The sequence below is a fragment of the Pseudophryne corroboree genome, chromosome 11 (genome assembly GCF_028390025.1).
Source record: "Pseudophryne corroboree isolate aPseCor3 chromosome 11, aPseCor3.hap2, whole genome shotgun sequence".
Classification (NCBI taxonomy): Eukaryota; Metazoa; Chordata; class Amphibia; order Anura; family Myobatrachidae; genus Pseudophryne; species Pseudophryne corroboree.
In genome coordinates, this window is record NC_086454.1 from 63,334,934 (window position 1) to 63,347,080 (window position 12,147).

A 12,147-nucleotide genomic window follows, 5' to 3' on the forward strand; every position below is an offset into this window, starting at 1 on the left:
GTGGATTAGCTCACAAGTATAGGTTAAAATGATTTATGTTTAGATAAAGTCTATGACATTTCTTGGGATTTGTTAAACTGATATGGGATGCAGTTAAAATTTTCTACAGCAGAGCCCTTAATATAGGTTAAACCTTATTCCTGCATAATTTTCTTGTTTACATTACAGTGACAGCAAACTCTAAATGGTGATGTTTGTAATATTTGCAGAGATTTGAAATTTCTGTAACTCATGTAACATAGTCTGTCACTTCATTAAAGACAAGCATAGAACACATTTAGTGAAAATTAATACATTACTTTTACAGAGAAGGTCATGTTATTGGCCAGAAGTATTAAAAATCATTTTTGTTTGTGAGGTTAGTGATGGTGGATTTGTTCACAAGTTTCGTTTAAAATTAAATAAATGTTCCTAAAGCCAAGGATGGTTGAAAGTCGACTTGCTATCAAGCTCGTGATTGTGAAAATTACACAATCTACAAGAACATAAAGAATTGACTTTGAAGTATAACAAGTGGTGTTGGAAAGTTTGCCAGATTGCATACCAGTGAGATAAGGTGGCCGAGTGCTTAAGGCGATGGACTGCTAATCCATTGTGCTCTGCACGCATGGGTTCAAATCCCATCCTCATTGTCACAATGCTCTTTAGGTAAAAGAGGCATTTTTACAAATACTGCTTCATAAACCAGCAAGTGAAGCTGACTCAAAAATGGCCAAAATAAACAAATCAAATCAAGAAGTCTACTTTAAGATGGTTAACATGAGCAAGTGTCTTGATATTTGAACATGTAATGTCAATACTACTATCTAGAATTTATTTTGCAAATGCTTTATTTCCCCATGATGGTGGATTATCTCACAAGTATAGGTTAAAATAATTTATGTTTAGATAATTAAAGTCTATGACATTTCTTGGGCTTTGTTAAACTGATATGGGGTGCAGTTTAAATTTTTTTACAGCTGTTAAAAAACCTTAATATAGGTTAAACCTTATTCCTGCATAATTTTCTTGTTTACATTACAGTGACAGCAAACTCTAAATGGTGATGTTTGTAATATTTGTAGAGATTTCAAATTACTGTAACTTATGTAACATAGTCTGTCACTTCATTAAAGACAAGCAAAGAACACATTTAGTGAAAATTAATACATCACTTTTACAGAGAAGGTCATGTTATTGGCCAGAAGTATTAAAAATCATTTTTGTTTGTGAGGTTGGTGATGGTGGATTTGTTCACAAGTTTCGTTTAAAATTAAATAAATGTTCCTAAAGCCAAGGATGGTTGAAAGTCGACTTGCTATCAAGCTCGTGATTGTGAAAATGACACAATCTACAAGAACATAAAGAATTGACTTTGAAGTATAACAAGTGGTGTTGGAAAGTTTGCCAGATTGCATACCAGTGAGATGAGGTGGCCGAGTGCTTAAGGTGATGTACTGCTAATCCATTGTGCTCTGCACGCATGGGTTCAAATCCCATCCTCGTCGTCACAATGCTCTTTAGGTAGAAGAGGCATTTTTACAAATACTGCTTCATAAACCAGCAAGTGAAGCTGACTCAAAAATGGCCAAAATAAACAAATCAAATCAAGAAGTCTACTTTAAGATGGTTAACATGAGCAAGTGTCTTGATATTTGAACATGTAATGTCAATACTACTATCTAGAATTTATTTAGCAAATGCTTTATTTCCCCATGATGGTGGATTAGCTCACAAGTATAGGTTAAAATAATTTATGTTTAGATGATTAAAGTCTATGACATTTCTTGGGATTTGTTAAACTGATATGGGATGCAGTTAAAATTTTCTACAGCAGAGCCCTTAATATAGGTTAAACCTTATTCCTGCATAATTTTCTTGTTTACATTACAGTGACAGCAAACTCTAAATGGTGATGTTTGTAATATTTGCAGAGATTTCAAATTACTGTAACTCATGTAACATAGTCTGTCACTTCATTAAAGAAAAGCAAAGAACACATTTAGTGAAAATTAATACATCACTTTTACAGAGACGGTCATGTTATTGGCCAGAAGTATTAAAAATAATTTTTGTTTGTGAGGTGGATGATGGTGGATTTGTTCACAAGTATCAGTTAAAATTAAATAAATGTTCCTAAAGCCAAGGATGGTTGAAAGTCGACTTGCTATCAAGCTCGTGATTGTGAAAATGACACAATCTACAAGAACATAAAGAATTGACTTTAAAGTATAACAAGTGGTGTTGGAAAGTTTGCCAGATTGCATACCAGAGAGACGAGGTGGCCGAGTGGTTAAGGCGATGGACTGCTAATCCATTGTGCTATGCACGCATGGGTTCAAATCCCATCCTCGTCGTCACAATGCTTTTTAGGTAGAAGAGGCATTTTTACAAATACTGCTACAAAAGCTGACACACAAATGGCCAAAATAAAAAAGTCAAATCAAGAAGTCTACTTTAAGATGGTAAACATGAGCAAGTGTCTTGATATTTGAACATGCAATGTCAATACTACTATCTAGAATTTATTTTGCAAATGCTTTATTTCCCCTTGATGGTGGATTAGCTCACAAGTATAGGTTAAAATGATTTATGTTTAGATAATTAAAGTCTATGACATTTCTTGGGCTTTGTTAAACTGATATGGGATGCAGTTAAAATTTTTTACAGCAGAGCCCTTAATATAGGTTAAACATTATTCCTGCATAATTTTCTAGTTTACATTACAGTGACAGCAAACTCTAAATGGTGATGTTTGTAATATTTGCAGAGATTTAAAATCACTGTAACTCATGTAACATAGTCTGTCACTTCATTAAAGACAAGCATAGAACACATTTAGTGAAAATTAATACATTACTTTTACAGAGAAGGTCATGTTATTGGCCAGAAGAATTAAAAATCATTTTTGTTTGTGAGGTGGATGATGGTGGATTTGTTCACAAGTATCAGTTAAAATGAAATAAATGTTCCTAAAGCCAAGGATGGTTGAAAGTCGACTTGCTATCAAGCTCGTGATTGTGAAAATGACACAATCTACAAGAACATAAAGAATTGACTTTGAAGTATAACAAGTGGTGTTGGAAAGTTTGCCAGATTGCATACCAGTGAGACGAGGTGGCCGAATGGTTAAGGCGATGGACTGCTAATCCATTGTGCTCTGCACGCATGGGTTCAAATCCCAACCTCGTCGTCACAATGCTCTTTAGGTAGAAGAGGCATTTTTACAAATACTGCTTCATAAACCAACAAATGAAGCTGACACAAAAATGGCCAAAATAAACAAGTCAAATCAAGAAGTCTACTTTAAGATGGTAAACATGAGCAAGTGTCTTGATATTTGAACATGGAATGTCAATACTACTATCTAGAATTTATTTTGTAAATGCTTTATTTCCCCATAATGGTGGATTAGCTCACAAGTATAGGTTAAAATAATATATGTTTAGATAATTAAAGTCTATGACATTTCTTGGGCTTTGTTAAACTGATATGGGGTGCAGTTAAAAAATTTTACAGCAGAGAAAAGCCCTTAATATAGGTTAAACCTTATTCCTGCATAATTTTCTTGTTTACATTACAGTGACAGCAAACTCTAAATGGTGATGTTTGTAATATTTGCAGAGATTTCAAATTATTGTAACTCATGTAACATAGTCTGTCACTTCATTAAAGACAAGTATAGAACACATTTAGTGAAAAATAATACATTACTTTTACAGAGAAGGTCATGTTATTGGCTAGAAGTATAAAAAATCATTTTTGTTTGTGAGGTGGATGATGGTGGATTTGTTCACAAGTATCAGTTAAAATTAAATAAATGTTCCTAAAGCCAAGGATGGTTGAAAGTCGACTTGCTATCAAGCTCGTGATTGTGAAAATGACACAATCTACAAGAACATAAAGAATTGACTTTGAAGTATAACAAGTGGTGTTGGAAAGTTTGCCAGATTGCATACCATAGAGACGAGGTGGCCGAGTGGTTAAGGCGATGGACTGCTAATCCATTGTGCTATGCACGCATGGGTTCAAATCCCATCCTGGTCGTCACAATGCTTTTTAGGTAGAAGAGGCATTTTTACAAATACTGCTACAAAAGCTGACACACAAATGGCCAAAATAAAAAAGTCAAATCAAGAAGTCTACTTTAAGATGGTAAACATGAGCAAGTGTCTTGATATTTGAACATGCAATGTCAATACTACTATCTAGAATTTATTTTGCAAATGCTTTATTTCCCCTTGATGGTGGATTAGCTCACAAGTATAGGTTAAAATGATTTATGTTTAGATAAAGTCTATGACATTTCTTGGGCTTTGTTAAACTGATATGGGATGCAGTTAAATTTTTTTACAGCAGAGCCCTTAATATAGGTTAAACATTATTCCTGCATAATTTTCTAGTTTACATTACAGTGACAGCAAACTCTAAATGGTGATGTTTGTAATATTTGCAGAGATTTAAAATCACTGTAACTCATGTAACATAGTCTGTCACTTCATTAAAGACAAGCATAGAACACATTTAGTGAAAATTAATACATTACTTTTACAGAGAAGGTCATGTTATTGGCCAGAAGAATTAAAAATCATTTTTGTTTGTGAGGTGGATGATGGTGGATTTGTTCACAAGTATCAGTTAAAATGAAATAAATTTTCCTAAAGCCAAGGATGGTTGAAAGTCGACTTGCTATCAAGCTCGTGATTGTGAAAATGACACAATCTACAAGAACATAAAGAATTGACTTTGAAGTATAACAAGTGGTGTTGGAAAGTTTGCCAGATTGCATACCAGTGAGACGAGGTGGCCGAATGGTTAAGGCGATGGACTGCTAATCCATTGTGCTCTGCACGCATGGGTTCAAATCCCAACCTCGTCGTCACAATGCTCTTTAGGTAGAAGAGGCATTTTTACAAATACTGCTTCATAAACCAACAAATGAAGCTGACAAAAAATGGCCAAAATAAACAAGTCAAATCAAGAAGTCTACTTTAAGATGGTAAACATGAGCAAGTGTCTTGATATTTGAACATGGAATGTCAATACTACTATCTAGAATTTATTTTGTAAATGCTTTATTTCCCCATGATGGTGGATTAGCTCACAAGTATAGGTTAAAATAATTTATGTTTAGATAATTAAAGTCTATGACATTTCTTGGGCTTTGTTAAACTGATATGGGGTGCAGTTAAAAAATTTTACAGCAGAGAAAAGCTATTAATATAGGTTAAAACTTATTCCTGCATAATTTTCTTGTTTACATTACAGTGACAGCAAACTCTAAATGGTGATGTTTGTAATATTTGCAGAGATTTCAAATTATTGTAACTCATGTAACATAGTCTGTCACTTCATTAAAGACAAGTATAGAACACATTTAGTGAAAAATAATACATTACTTTTACAGAGAAGGTCATGTTATTGGCTAGAAGTATAAAAAATCATTTTTGTTTGTGAGGTGGATGATGGTGGATTTGTTCACAAGTATCAGTTAAAATTAAATAAATGTTCCTAAAGCCAAGGATGGTTGAAAGTCGAATTGCTATCAAGCTCGTTATTGTGAAAATGACACAATCTACAAGAACATAAAGAATTGACTTCGAAGTATAACAAGTGGTGTCGGAAAGTTTGCCAGACTGCATACCAGTGAGACGAGGTGGTCGAGTGGTTAAGGTGATAGACTGCTAATCCATTGTGCTCTGTACGCATGGGTTCAAATCCTATCCTCGTCGTTAGAATGCTTTTTAGGTAGAAGAGGCATTTTTACAAATACTGCTACAAAAGCTGACAAACAAATGGCCAAAATAAACAAGTCAAATCAAGAAGTCTACTTTAAGATGGTAAACATGAGCAAGTGTCTTGATATTTGAACATGCAATGTCAATACTACTATCTAGAATTTATTTTGCAAATGCTTTATTTCCCCATGATGGTGGATTAGCTCAGAAGTATAGGTTAAAATAATTTATGTTTAGATAATTAAAGTCTATTACATTTCTTGGGCTTTGATAAAAAGATATGTGGTGCAGTTTAAAAAAATTTACAGCAGAGAAAAGCCCTTAATATAGGTTAAACCTTATTCCTGCATAATTGTCTTGTTTACATTACAGTAACAGCAAACTCTAAATGGTGATGTTTGTAATATTTGCAGAGATTTGAAATTTCTGTAACTCATGTAACATAGTCTGTCACTTCATTAAAGACAAGCAAATAACACATTTAGGGAAAATTAATACATTACTTTTACAGAGAAGGTCATGTTATTGGCCAGAAGTATTAAAAATCATTTTTGTTTGTGAGGTGGATGATGGTGGATTTGTTCACAAGTATCAGTTAAAATTAAATAAATGTTCCTAAAGCCAAGGATGGTTGAAAGTCGAATTTCTATCAAGCTCGTTATTGTGAAAATGACACAATCTACAAGAACATAAAGAATTGACTTCGAAGTATAACAAGTGGTGTCGGAAAGTTTGCCAGACTGCATACCAGTGAGACGAGGTGGTCGAGTGGTTAAGGCGATAGACTGCTAATCCATTGTGCTCTGTACGCATGGGTTCAAATCCTATCCTCGTCGTTAGAATGCTTTTTAGGTAGAAGAGGCATTTTTACAAATACTGCTACAAAAGCTGACAAACAAATGGCCAAAATAAACAAGTCAAATCAAGAAGTCTACTTTAAGATGGTAAACATGAGCAAGTGTCTTGATATTTGAACATGCAATGTCAATACTACTATCTAGAATTTATTTTGCAAATGCTTTATTTCCCCATGATGGTGGATTAGCTCAGAAGTATAGGTTAAAATAATTTATGTTTAGATAATTAAAGTCTATTACATTTCTTGGGCTTTGTTAAACTGATATGTGGTGCAGTTTAAAAAAATTTACAGCAGAGAAAAGCCCTTAATATAGGTTAAACCTAATTCCTGCATAATTGTCTTGTTTACATTACAGTAACAGCAAACTCTAAATGGTGATGTTTGTAATATTTGCAGAGATTTGAAATTTCTGTAACTCATGTAACATAGTCTGTCACTTCATTAAAGACAAGCATAGAACACATTTAGTGAAAATTAATACATTACTTTTACAGAGAAGGTCATGTTATTGGCCAGAAGTATTAAAAATCATTTTTGTTTGAGAGGTTGGTGATGGTGGATTTGTTCACAAGTTTCATTTAAAATTAAATAAATGTTCCTAAAGCCAAGGATGGTTGAAAGTCGACTTGCTATCAAGCTCGTGATTGTGAAAATGACACAATCTACAAGAACATAAAGAATTGACTTTGAAGTATAACAAGTGGTGTTGGAAAGTTTGCCAGACTGCATACCAGTGAGATGAGGTGGCCGAGTGGTTAAGTCGATGGACTGCTAATCCATTGTGCTCTGCACGCATGGGTTCAAATCCCATCCTCGTCGTCACAATGCTCTTTAGGTAGAAGAGGCATTTTTACAAATACTGCTTCATAAACCAGCAAGTGAAGCTGACTCAAAAATGGCCAAAATAAACAAATCAAATCAAGAAGTCTACTTTAAGATGGTTAACATGAGCAAGTGTCTTGATATTTGAACATGTAATGTCAATACTACTATCTAGAATTTATTTTGCAAATGCTTTATTTCCCCATGATGGTGGATTAGCTCTGATGTATAGGTTAAAATAATTTATGTTTAGATAATTAAAGTCTATTACATTTCTTGGGCTTTGTTAAACTGATATACGGTGCAGTTTAAAAAAATTTACAGCAGAGAAAAGCCCTTAAAATAGGTTAAACCTTATTCCTGCATAATTTTCTTGTTTACATTACAGTGACAGCAAACTCTAAATGGTGATGTTTGTAATATTTGCAGAGATTTCAAATTACTGTAACTCATGTATCATAGTCTGTCACTTCATTAAAGACAAGCAAAGAACACATTTAGTGAAAATTAATACATTACTTTTACAGAGAAGGTCATGTTATTGGCCAGAAGTATTAAAAATCATTTTTGTTTGTGAGGTGGATGATGGTGGATTTTTTTACAAGTATCAGTTAAAATTAAATAAATGTTCCTAAAGCCTAAGATGGTTGAAAGTCGACTTGCTATCAAGCTCGTGATTGTGAAAATGACACAATCTACAAGAACATAAAGAATTGACTTTGAAGTATAACAAGTGGTGTTGGAAAATTTGCCAAATTGCATACCTGTGAGATGAGGTGGCCGAGTGGTTAAGGCGATGGATTGCTGATCCATTGTGTTATGCACACATGGTTTCAAATCCCATCCTCGTCGTCACAATGCTTTTTAGGTAGAAAAGGCATTTTTACAAATACTGCTACAAAAGCTGACACACAAATGGCTAAAATAAACAAGTCAAATCAAGAAGTCTACTTTAAGATGGTAAATATGAGCAAGTGTCTTGATATTTGAACATGCAATGTCAATACTACTATCTAGAATTTATTTTGCAAATGCTTTATTCCCCATGATGGTGGATTAGCTCACAAGTATAGGTTAAAATGATTTACGTTTAGATAATTAAAGTCTATGACATTTCTTGGGATTTGTTAAACTGATATGGGATGCAGTTAAAATTTTCTACAGCAGAGCCCTTAATATAGGTTAAACCTTATTCCTGCATAATTTTCTTGTTTACATTACAGTGACAGCAAACTCTAAATGGTGATGTTTGTAATATTTGCAGAGATTTGAAATTTCTGTAACTCATGTAACATAGTCTGTCACTTCATTAAAGACAAGCATAGAACACATTTAGTGAAAATTAATGCATTACTTTTACAGAGAAGGTCATGTTATTGGCCAGAAGTATTAAAAATCATTTTTGTTTGTGAGGTTGGTGATGGTGGATTTGTTCACAAGTTTCGTTTAAAATTAAATAAATGTTCCTAAAGCCAAGGATGGTTGAAAGTCGACTTGCTATCAAGCTCTTGATTGTGAAAATGACACAATCTACAAGAACATAAAGAATTGACTTTGAAGTATAACAAGTGGTGTTGGAAAGTTTGCCAGACTGCATACCAGTGAGATGAGGTGGCTGAGTGGTTAAGGTGATGGAATGCTAATCCATTGTGCTCTGCATGTATGGGTTCAAATCCCATCCTCGTCGTCCCAATGCTCTTTAGGTAGAAGAGGCATTTTTACAAATACTGTTTCATAAACAAACAAGTGAAGCTGACACAAAAATGGCCAAAATAATCAAGTCAAATCAAGAAGTCTACTTTAAGATGGTAAACATGAGCAAGTGTCTTGATATTTGAACATGCAATGTCAATACTACTATCTAGAATTTATTTTGCAAATGCTTTATTTCCCCATGATGGTGGATTAGCTCAGAAGTATAGGTTAAAATAATTTATGTTTAGATAATTAAAGTCTATTACATTTTTTGGGCTTTGTTAAACTGATATGTGGTGCAGTTTAAAAAAAATTACAGCAGAGAAAAGCCCTTAATATAGGTTAAACCTTATTCCTGCATAATTTTCTTGTTTACGTTACAGTGACAGCAAACTCTAAATGGTGATGTTTGTAATATTTGCAGAGATTTCAAATTACTGTAACTCATGTTACATAGTCTGTCACTTCATTAAAGACAAGCAAATAACACATTTAGGGAAAATTAATACATTACTTTTACAGAGAAGGTCATGTTATTGGCCAGAAGTATTAAAAATCATTTTTGTTTGTGAGGTGGATGATGGTGGATTTGTTCACAAGTATCAGTTAAAATTAAATAAATGTTCCTAAAGCCAAGGATGGTTGAAAGTCGACTTGCTATCAAGCTCGTGATTGTGAAAATGACACAATCTACAAGTACATTGAGAATTGACTTTGAAGTATAACAAGTGGTGTTGGAGAGTTTGCCAGATTGCATACCAGTGAGACGAGGTTGCCGAGTGGTTAAGGCGATGGACTGCTAATCCATTGTGCTCTGCACGCATGGGTTCAAATAACATACTCGTCGTTAGAATGCTTTTTAGGTAGAAGAGGCATTTTTACAAATACTGCTACAAAAGCTGACAAACAAATGGCCAAAATAAACAAGTCAAATCAAGAAGTCTACTTTAAGATGGTAAACATGAGCAAGTGTCTTGATATTTGAACATGCAATGTAAATACTACTATCGAGAATTTATTTTGCAAATGCTTTATTTCCCCATGATGGTGGATTAGCTCAGTAGTATAGGTTAAAATAATTTATGTTTAGATAATTAAAGTCTAAGTCATTTCTTGGGCTTTGTTAAACTGATATGGGGTGCAGTTAAAAATTTTTACAGCAGAGAAAAGCCCTTAATATAGGTTAAAACTTATTCCTGCATCATTTTCTTGTTTACATTACAGTGACAGCAAACTCTAAATGGTGATGTTTGTAATATTTGCAGAGATTTCAAATTACTGTAACTCATGTAACATAGTCTGTCACTTCATTAAAGACAAGCATAGAACACATTTAGTGAAAATTATTACATTACTTTTACAGAGAAGGTCATGTTATTGGCCAGAAGAATTAAAAATCATTTTTGTTTGTGAGGTGGATGATGGTGGATTTGTTCACAAGTATCAGTAAAAATTAAATAAATGTTCCTAAAGCCAAGGATGGTTGAAAGTCGACTTGCTATCAAGCTCGTGATTGTGAAAATGACACAATCTACAAGAACATATAGAATTGACTTTGAAGTATAACAAGTGGTGTTGGAAAGTTTGCCTGATTGCATACTAGTGAGACGAGGTGGCCAAGTGGTTAAGGCGATGGACTGCTAATCCATTGTGCTCTGCACGCATGGGTTCAAATCCCATCCTCATCGTCACAATGCTTTTTAGGTAGAAGAGGCATTTTTACAAATACTGCTACAAAAGCTGACACACAAATGGCCAAAATAAACAAGTCAAATCAAGAAGTCTACTTTAAGATGGTAAACATGAGCAAGTGTCTTGATATTTGAACATGCAATGTCAATACTACTATCTAGAATTTATTTTGCAAATGCTTTATTTTCCCATGATGGTGGATTAGCTCACAAGTATAGGTTAAAATGATTTATGTTTAGATAATTAAAGTCTATGACATTTCTTGGGCTTTGTTAAACTGATATGGGATGCAGTTGATTTTTTTTACAGCAGAGCCCTTAATATAGGTTAAACCTTATTCCTGCATAATTTTCTTGTTTACATTACAGTGACAGCAACTCTAAATGGTGATGTTTGTAATATTTGAAGAGATTTGAAATTACTGTAACTCATGTAGCATAGTCTGTCACTTCATTAAAGACAAGCATAGAACATATTTAGTGAAAATTAATACATTACTTTTACAGAGAAGGTCATGTTATTGGCCAGAAGTATTAAAAATCATTTTTGTTTGTGAGGTGGGTGATGGTGGATTTGTTCACAAGTTTCGGTTAAAATTAAATTAATGTTCCTAAAGCCAAGGATGGTTGAAAGTCGACTTGCTATCAAGCTCGTGATTGTGAAAATGACACAATCTACAAGAACATAAAGAATTGACTTTGAAGTATAACAAGTGGTATTGGAAAGTTTGCCTGATAGCATACCAGTGAGACGAGGTGGCCGAGTGGTTAAGGCGATGGACTGCTAATCCATTGTGCTCTGCACGCATGGGTTCAAATCCCATCCTCGTCGTTAGAATGCTTTTTAGGTAGAAGAGGCATTTTTACAAATACTGCTACAAAAGCTGACAAACAAATGGCCAAAATAAACAAGTCAAATCAAGAAGTCTACTTTAAGATGGTAAACATGAGCAAGTGTCTTGATATTTGAACATGCAATGTAAATACTACTATCGAGAATTTATTTTGCAAATGCTTTATTTCCCCATGATGGTGGATTAGCTCAGTAGTATAGGTTAAAATAATTTATGTTTAGATAATTAAAGTCTAAGTCATTTCTTGGGCTTTGTTAAACTGATATGGGGTGCAGTTAAAAATTTTTACAGCAGAGAAAAGCCCTTAATATAGGTTAAAACTTATTCCTGCATCATTTTCTTGTTTACATTACAGTGACAGCAAACTCTAAATGGTGATGTTTGTAATATTTGCAGAGATTTCAAATTACTGTAACTCATGTAACATAGTCTGTCACTTCATTAAAGACAAGCATAGAACACATTTAGTGAAAATTATTACATTACTTTTACAGAGAAGGTCATGTTAT

At 33.7% G+C, this 12,147-nt stretch overlaps 14 non-coding genes across 14 annotated transcripts; all 14 read left to right on the forward strand.

The window, feature by feature from the left end:
• The first annotated feature begins 550 nt into the window (after positions 1 to 550).
• On the forward strand, positions 551 to 632 carry TRNAS-GCU (transfer RNA serine (anticodon GCU)). The gene has a single exon. It is a non-coding gene; the product is annotated as a tRNA-Ser (tRNA).
• Positions 633 to 1,405: 773 nt separating this feature from the next.
• TRNAS-GCU (transfer RNA serine (anticodon GCU)) lies at positions 1,406 to 1,487 on the forward strand. Its single transcript has one exon. It is a non-coding gene; the product is annotated as a tRNA-Ser (tRNA).
• Positions 1,488 to 2,254: 767 nt separating this feature from the next.
• On the forward strand, positions 2,255 to 2,336 carry TRNAS-GCU (transfer RNA serine (anticodon GCU)). The gene has a single exon. It is a non-coding gene; the product is annotated as a tRNA-Ser (tRNA).
• Positions 2,337 to 3,090: 754 nt separating this feature from the next.
• TRNAS-GCU (transfer RNA serine (anticodon GCU)) lies at positions 3,091 to 3,172 on the forward strand. Its single transcript has one exon. It is a non-coding gene; the product is annotated as a tRNA-Ser (tRNA).
• A 772-nt stretch (positions 3,173 to 3,944) lies between these two features.
• On the forward strand, positions 3,945 to 4,026 carry TRNAS-GCU (transfer RNA serine (anticodon GCU)). The gene has a single exon. It is a non-coding gene; the product is annotated as a tRNA-Ser (tRNA).
• Positions 4,027 to 4,776: 750 nt separating this feature from the next.
• TRNAS-GCU (transfer RNA serine (anticodon GCU)) lies at positions 4,777 to 4,858 on the forward strand. The gene has a single exon. It is a non-coding gene; the product is annotated as a tRNA-Ser (tRNA).
• A 771-nt stretch (positions 4,859 to 5,629) lies between these two features.
• On the forward strand, positions 5,630 to 5,711 carry TRNAS-GCU (transfer RNA serine (anticodon GCU)). The gene has a single exon. It is a non-coding gene; the product is annotated as a tRNA-Ser (tRNA).
• Positions 5,712 to 6,471: 760 nt separating this feature from the next.
• TRNAS-GCU (transfer RNA serine (anticodon GCU)) lies at positions 6,472 to 6,553 on the forward strand. Its single transcript has one exon. It is a non-coding gene; the product is annotated as a tRNA-Ser (tRNA).
• A 760-nt stretch (positions 6,554 to 7,313) lies between these two features.
• TRNAS-GCU (transfer RNA serine (anticodon GCU)) lies at positions 7,314 to 7,395 on the forward strand. Its single transcript has one exon. It is a non-coding gene; the product is annotated as a tRNA-Ser (tRNA).
• Positions 7,396 to 8,168: 773 nt separating this feature from the next.
• TRNAS-GCU (transfer RNA serine (anticodon GCU)) lies at positions 8,169 to 8,250 on the forward strand. The gene has a single exon. It is a non-coding gene; the product is annotated as a tRNA-Ser (tRNA).
• A 753-nt stretch (positions 8,251 to 9,003) lies between these two features.
• On the forward strand, positions 9,004 to 9,085 carry TRNAS-GCU (transfer RNA serine (anticodon GCU)). The gene has a single exon. It is a non-coding gene; the product is annotated as a tRNA-Ser (tRNA).
• A 773-nt stretch (positions 9,086 to 9,858) lies between these two features.
• Positions 9,859 to 9,940, forward strand: TRNAS-GCU (transfer RNA serine (anticodon GCU)). Its single transcript has one exon. It is a non-coding gene; the product is annotated as a tRNA-Ser (tRNA).
• Positions 9,941 to 10,699: 759 nt separating this feature from the next.
• Positions 10,700 to 10,781, forward strand: TRNAS-GCU (transfer RNA serine (anticodon GCU)). The gene has a single exon. It is a non-coding gene; the product is annotated as a tRNA-Ser (tRNA).
• A 753-nt stretch (positions 10,782 to 11,534) lies between these two features.
• Positions 11,535 to 11,616, forward strand: TRNAS-GCU (transfer RNA serine (anticodon GCU)). The gene has a single exon. It is a non-coding gene; the product is annotated as a tRNA-Ser (tRNA).
• The last annotated feature ends 531 nt before the right edge of the window (positions 11,617 to 12,147 follow it).